General features: G+C 43.6%; 1 long non-coding RNA gene across 1 annotated transcript in view; it reads right to left on the bottom strand.

The window, feature by feature from the left end:
* The window catches only part of LOC142047858 (uncharacterized), a 325,773-nt gene extending 318,105 nt beyond the window's left edge, over positions 1-7,668 (bottom strand). The window contains exon 1 of the long non-coding RNA XR_012657124.1: positions 7,517-7,668. This is a non-coding gene — a long non-coding RNA (uncharacterized LOC142047858). The remainder of the gene's footprint in view (positions 1-7,516) is intronic.
* Positions 7,669-7,938: the final 270 nt, after the last annotated feature.

Below are 7,938 nucleotides of genomic sequence, written 5' to 3'. Positions count from 1 at the left end.
ACTTGACTTAGTGGTTCCTTCCCCTGGGGTACTTCCTCTCCTACCCTTCAGCTTGTGAAGGGCTTCTTGCCTCCCTTCTACACAAGCCTGGTGCCCCTTACCTAGGGTTCTTCTGACTTCACAATCCACCGCAGCACTCCTCCAAACTTTCTATTTTCTCTTATCAAACTCTTCTCTTTCTGCAACCTGCACTCTGCTCCAATCAAACCTTCCTCCTTCAACTCACACTGCCTGGCTGAAGCAGGGGTTTTTATCACATGACTGAAGTCAGGTGCTCCAATTGGAGTCAGGTGCTCTAGTTAATCTAAAGCAAACCTTCTCCCTTGGCAGGGAATAAGGCCCCTGCTAACACTCTCATGTTGCCCTCTGGCCATGCTGTATCACAGATAATATACAGCACTGTACTATTGGGTGTCTGGGAAGTGGGCGGGCGAAGCTAAAGGATCCCCCAGCCTAAGAGGAGGATCCACAGAACCCACTGAGTACGGGGGACAACTAATAAAAGAACAGGGACAGGAGTGCAATCAAACGGTCATAAAAAGGGAGCCTGACGGGGACACCGAGCAGAGAACCCCGGCAGCGCCCACTGCTCCTCGAAGGCGTCAAGGGAGCCAGTGGATGCCGCCCAGAGGAACTCTGCCCAGATACGTGAATGGACCATGGATCGGAAACAAGCCCCACAGTCACCGGAGTCTCCATCGGCAACCTCCTCTCCCTGGTTGTGTAGATGGCCATTTTAGCCAGGGCGAGGAGGAGGTTGACCAGGAGATCCCGCGACTTCGTGGGGCCACGGATAGGGAGCGTGTAGAGAAGGAGGTGAGGGGAAAAGTGCAGCCAGAAACGTAAGAGATACTGATGAGGAGCGGTATAGGGGCTGCAACCTGGCGCACTGTAAGTAGACGTGTGCCAGGGTCTCCCTCATGCCGCAGAAGGGCAGGTGTCTGGGACAGGGGTAAACCACGCCAAGTACACGCTCGTGCTCACGGCCCCGTGGAGGAGCCGCCAACTGATATCCTCGGCGGGTCTTGGGACCAGGGTGGAGAATAGGCTGGCCCACCGGGGCTTCTCACCCTCCAAAGTTGGCAAGAGGTCCCGCCACTTTGTGTCAGGTGGGGACACGAGAGTGAGGAAATGAAGGGTATGGAGCACGAGTGTGTGAGTTGTTTCCTTGGCATGGTTTAAAAACGGACCGGCTGCAGATTGTGCAGCCGGCTTGCAGAGAAGGGGCGGGGGGCCAGTTGGGTCTACGGGCAGGGCGCGGATGAAAAGGTCTGGAGGGCCCAGGGTGGGTGGGGCATGCCCTCCCGCAGGACCCAGTAGAGCTAGGCCCGAGCAGCAGGCGGCAAAGCGGCCTCCACCTCCTGGAGTACGCGCCGTGGAGTACAAGGTCTGGAGAGCCCCATGCGTTGAGCGAGCGTCAGGGGATCCAGCCAGCCGCCCCGCTCGTAGTCCAGGAGGTCTCCGACCCTGGTAGCTTCTGCCAAGACCAACCTCTGGCGCACCGCGGGGGACTCCGCCACCTGCAACAGGAGCTGGGGATTGTGTAGCAGGGCTCCGCGAGGAGATCTGCCCTCTCAGTGGCTGCCATGGACCTGGCCGCAGAGAACAGCTTCCAGGTCGGAGGTTCACCACAACCCTCAGGGCCCCTGGGTTGGGACCTGGAGTAGAGGGCGGGCCCAGGTCCCTCCCTCTCCACTCCCCTCCTCCAAGGACACTAGTGGAGTAATTAAGAACCGATTCAGAGGCAAGCAATAGCGCCCTGAACCTACCCCAGAGAAGAGAAAGCGCGAGACCCAGGAGAACAGTACTGGCAATTTGCCACATATTGTTGTAGTACATTCATTTCAATTTGCTTCCAGTGCTATTGCTATAGAAAAATCCAAGGGCCAGATTGTATTTGCATGGTTTGCACATGAGTAGGCCCACATTGTATGAGAGTGACCCAGTGTTACAGACTACACACATTGTCCCCAATAGTCCCAGTGCAAATTGCAGAATAGAAGGTAATGCAGACCTGGGCTATATTACTGTTAATATAAAGACCCTTCTGCTATGTAGAACCTCTACTTTAAGGTAAAACTTAGTGGTCTGTTGCAGGCACGGGTTGCCCTTGCAGTGTTTCTCCATCACTTTCTCTGAGAGGGAGCAGGAGCTAGGATTTTTGGGAGTAATGGCTTAGTGCAGAAGCATGCTGTTTGGATTATTCTGTTGGCCTTCAGCCCCCAAAGGTTCTATGGTTTTATGTTCCATATGCCAGACCTTCACTCATTCCATGAAAGTGGCAAACCTTGCCTCCATGACTGAAAAATCTGAGAGAATCTCTTCAAAGGTTCTACTCCGGGAGTTAGTTTCCAATGTTTATGGTTATGTTCAAGAGGCACTGATAATATTTGTAGGGAGATCCTGGCAAAAGGGTTAATACTGCATCAAACCACTTGCAGAGAGATATATTAAAGCAGGGTTGAGAAAACATTTATAATTAGATACCAAATTAATTTAAACATAACTAACAAAGTGTATTCAGTTGAAGCACGTAATTATTTGCAGAACTGTATTCAAATACTTGGAAAGAGTAGGTATGTCAATCCTAATTCACCTCCTATTTTCTTAAAGTTATAATGATTATTAGCATATGCCAATTAATAAACAGTGCACTTAGTCCAATTGGCACTTAACTCTCATTTAGATTTTTCATTGTTAGTTAATCAAATGTAATGTAATTTTGCACTTCAAAATTATTTAAAAAAACCCCAAAAACATGCCATGCTCACCTTCCTTTCCTTATTTGCTACCTATTACAGCAGGTTTGACAATTGTAAAAACAAATGATAATAGTTTTGAGGTTGTTTCATGCACTTTGGAAATTCAGTGGTATATAGCCAATTTTTACTCTTTGATAAAACTTCTGCAGAGTTTATCTCTAATGTCAGCATATGGCAGTCCATTTTTTCTAGGTGAATGGTTTATTTCCATTTGAATCTCTGCATAGCCAACATACCTTTGCATCACATTTGTTAAACAAATTAAGTCTGGCCACTACATAAGTGAGCTTTAAATAGGGATTCCTGTCATTTCCGATAGCAAAGTGCCACCAAACATTTTACTGCTGTTGCCATTGTTGTTGTTAAGAACTTCTGAATTCTCTTCAGCTGTAAATAAACAGTAGTCACAAATCTTGGAAGTACTGGGATCAGGGCTAGCTGATCTTTGCCAATAATTACTATTTCTTGTGTGACAGTTCTAGTGCTCTGGGAAACAAACCTGCTCACATGAAGCACTGTGTCCAATCCCTAAGGGAGAACACATAATAAGATGAGTGCCTAGTAAATAATCATAACAGCCAGCTGACGCTTTGTGCCTGTCATTTTCTGCTGGGAATTAACTCATTTCAGTTTCACTGGAAAAATAAAATTAATAAAATGCCCCGTGCTTTCAGCTGTATAGACATGCACCATATTTTGTGAAACTACATTGAGCAATGGCAATGTTCCATTGCAAACAGTCCTAATTAAAGCCTGAGTCAATCTCTCTGCCATTGCTGGCAGTGAGCTTTAAAATATGTTTGGTGCCCTAGTCTGATGACAGTGAAAGAAATGGCTTCTAAGGAATCTATTATTTTTTCATTCTGATTGTACTGAAGCGATGGTCTGAAAGAATTGTAGCTACTGGTAGGCACTAACAGTCCAAATATGAATAGAGTGATCTGAATGACTAAACCTAGTGTCTAGACAGGAATTAAATTACCTTTGAGGAGATAACATCTAAGTATTATAAATCAAGACAAAATACCAATTTTCTGAGTAAGGCAGTATATTGACTGCACAATACCAATATAGTTAAAAAGGGGGGGGGGAGTACTTAAGGTAATTTCTTTTGAAATAACATGAACAAGGTTTAATAGACTCTTAATACAACCCAGGATGGGTGGACCATACATACAGTTCATATTTAGATTCCCCTTCTGAGAAATGGAGATAAAAGCACCTCAATTTTTCACAAGGACCAGAAAGGTTATCCTCACCCTCAATATCAAACAGGATTCTCATGCTGGAAGATACTTGATATATACTTTTGTATTGTATAGAGATGACATATAAGAATGGGTTGAATGATATATTGATATATCAATAGACAAACTGTTCTGCATTTTTTGATAGATTGGGCAAACAGAACACCAAAGTGATAATTGAATGAACAGATTTGGAAAATTTCAGATACTTTCTACAGTCATTATGTTCATTTGGCAGAATGAGTGCTTTGCTGCCTGCCAACCTTTCCGATAGCACAGTTACTACCACGGTACCCAGACATACTGCAATGGCAAAAGTATTCCATTCCCAAGATAACTACAAACAAGAGTGGTACTTCCTGGAATACCATTCAAGCATCAGAAAACCTGATTCTTAGCTCAGTCCTAGAAAATACTGAGCATATTTAATTTTCACTGAGGTCCATGAGAGAGGAGAGTCCTCAATTTCTTGCAGGATTGAACCATCTGTGATTCCATAAAAAGGAAACCACATGGAAAAACCATGGAACTTTGTTTATGGCTGGATGAGTTATATTCATTAAGAGTTCAATCCCAAGAGACAGATAAATACCTCTTGAAAGGAGTCCACATGGTTTACAATAAAACTTGGGCCCTAACTGCACTTAATCCACAAGAAGATGTAGATCCCTAAGCCATGTGTAACAGATTGTTTTGCAAGTTGAATTATATTAAGCACTACTAAGTATCCCCCAATACTAAGAAAAATAATAATATAAATAGGACACATAAAAAGGAATAATATTGGAAAAGAGCCATGTAAGATACTTGTAGTTTTGAACTGCATGATTATATAATATCTTTTTAATTATTGAATTAGAGGTTTTCCCCCAGTTAGTCAATATAAGATATATATTTTTGTGAATGACTCTTGGTGGGACAAAGGAAACAAAGTGGGAAAATAAGAGTTTTCTCATCCTGTACAGTAACTTTAGTTCTTTGAGATGTGTCCCATTATGGGTTCTCCACTTCAAGTGCGTAGGTGCCAATGTGCACTTGATTGGAAGAATTTTTAACAGTGTCCATTTTGCCCACACGTGCACCCCCTACATATCTTCATGCCCTGCACCAAGGCTATATAAAAATGCACAGGCAAACGACCCTCAGTTCCTTCTCTACTGCTAAGTCCACCAAGAAAACTTCAAAGCAGAGGGGAAAGAGAGTGAGTAGTGGAGCAACTGTAGAGACATACATTTCCAAGAACTATATTTATTGCACAGGGGTGATTAACCTCTTCTCCTTCAAGTAGTGTCCCTTTGAGTGTTCTACTACAGGTGACTTCTGAGCCATATCCCCAGAAGGAGGGACCTTTGAAATAAAGTCCATACTGAGGAAAGAATTGCACTACCAACTGCTGCATCAGATCTAGAAGCATGGACCAAGGCATAGTGTTTGGTGAAAGCAGATGCTGAAGACCACATTGCAGCTCTGCAGATTTCAGTTACTGGAATGTCCTTAAGAAGGACCACAGACTTTGAGTGTGATCTTGTAGAATGGACCAATACCCTACTAGGAGACGGGGCATAGGCAGCATCATAGCAAGTGATAATACACCTCACAATCCACTTTGGTAGTCTCTGGGTAAAAATCGTTGATCTCTTAGGTCTTTCTGCAATGGAGATAAATATCTAGGATTTGATCCTATCTAGAATGCCAGTGTTCTTCTGATATCTAAGGCATGGAAAGAAACCTCCTGTCCTAAATGATGTGGTTTAGAGGTGGGATGGGGAGGAATGATAAATGGATAGTCTGTTTCAGATGAAATTTGGATGATTCTTGGGGTAGAAATTTGTAGTTGTAGAGAAACCTAGTCCTTGAAGAATACCATAAAGGGGAGGCTCTGCCACTGAGGGCCCAATTTCTCTAACTCTTCAAGTTGATATAGTGGCTACTAAAAAGGCTATCTTCACAGACAGGTTCAGTAAGGAATAGGCTGCCATAGATTCAAATGGGGTTCTTGAGAGAATTCTGAGAACTAGATTAAGATCCCAAATCAGGGTGGAGGTCTTTACTTGAGATAAGAGGTTCCCCAATCCTTTAATGAACCTTACCATTATAGGGTGAAAAAACACTGAGAACCCTTCCACTGAAGAATTAAAGACTGTTGTTGCATCCAAATGAACCTTGATCGAGCTACTTGCTACACTCATTTTATTCAACTATGGCAGTGAAAGTGAAGAAGATTTAGGTGCAAGTGGCTGATGTTCATACCAACAGCCAAATAATTTTCTTTTCTTCAGGTAAGTATTATGGGTAGATACTTTCCTGCTGTTTAATAATACCTGCTAAACTTTTTCAGAACAGGTAGAATCTATCCCTGCAGACCGTCAAGGAAACACGTCTTGAGTGTAGGACTTCCAGATTGGATGAAGATTGACTGCTTGACCATGAGAAAATCAAAATAAGTAAGAGCACCATGCTTGTCTCAGACAGTCTGATTTTGTTCCTCACCCTGATAATTAGACATGTTGTCTGTAATGCAGGACCTTCATCCAAGATAGAAGGATGGCACCTCCTGGGAATGTAGGCCTAACCCCCTCATAAGCAGAACAGACCACACCTCTTGTTTGTGACAGTATTGAGGCCCACTTTCAGGTATCCCCACTTTCAAATATATATTGTCTAAGATTTGTGGATCCAATTCACATTTGTAGTCCTGGAAGAAATGCCTACTGTGTACATTGGCCATTGTGTTTTGCACGATAAGCACATACATTGCTGAAATATGAATGCGGTCGACTATGCACCAGTTCCATAACTTTATTGCTGCAGCACACAGTGAAGAGGAATCTCCCTTTGCTTGGCCAGTTGGTATAAAACATTCAGTCTACAGTGTTCATCATGATCTTGATGGACTTTCCTCAGATATGAGGCAGAAAATGGAGACAGGCATTCCCAGCTGTCCTTAGTTTCAATAGGTTGATGTGGAGACTGGCCTCCTGAGGCAACCATCTGTCCTGGCTTGCATGAGCAACAAGATGTTCCCCCTCCCACCATACTCAGCAGTGATGCTGTCAAGGTTCCTTCCCCACTCCGAACTTTAGAATACAGATGTGGAGACCTGCATGGACACTTTTAAGCTTAATTACTAGCTTAGATCTGGTATCGCTGCCACCATCCAGAATTTCAGTGTCTGGAGCACTCCCTGTCCCCACAAAACTTTCCCCTCCCTGGGTAGCCTTAAGGAACTTCACCAATTCCTGGTGAACACAGATCCAAACCCCTTGGATCTTAAAACAAGGAAAATTTAACCATCCCCCCTCCTTTCTCCCACCAGCTCCTGGTGGATCCAGATCCACCCCCTTGGATCTAAGAACAAGGAAAAAATCAATCAAGTATTAAGAAAAAGGCTTTTAATTAAAGAAAAGAAAGGTAAAAGAAAACCTTTGGGAGAGATTAGCATACTAGCTACTCTCACAGACAACATCCAAACACAGAGGATGTTCCCCTGGGCACAAATTTAGTTACACAAAAGAAAAACCCAAATACCCAATTTTTGATAATTCCCTTAATGGTACTAAGACAAGTTACAAAGAAAATAAACATAAACCTATTTATCCCTTTCTAAAACTTACTACTCTGATAAGAGGCTGGTTCCTTGATCTTTTTCACTCCAGCTGAAACTGAAAACTCTAAACAAAGGAAAAACTTCCCTCCTTCCTTTCGAAACATCTTGTTTCCCCCATTGGTTCCTCTGGTCAGGTGTTAGCTAGGCTAAGTGAACTTTTTAACCCTTTACAGGTAAAAGAGGCATTAACCCTTAACCGTCTGTTTATGACAGATGCATCCATCATTACAGGGACTGTTGGTGCCAGCTGGAGAAATGGCATGTCAGCACTAACATTGCGGTGATATTTCCCACTAGGGAATCTTTCACTTGGTGGGAAACA

This window comes from Chelonoidis abingdonii, chromosome 1 (assembly GCF_003597395.2).
Source record: "Chelonoidis abingdonii isolate Lonesome George chromosome 1, CheloAbing_2.0, whole genome shotgun sequence".
Lineage (NCBI taxonomy): Eukaryota > Metazoa > Chordata > Testudines > Testudinidae > Chelonoidis > Chelonoidis abingdonii.
The sequence above is the reverse complement of the archived record's forward strand: the minus strand, read 5'-3'. Positions and strand labels throughout refer to the sequence as shown.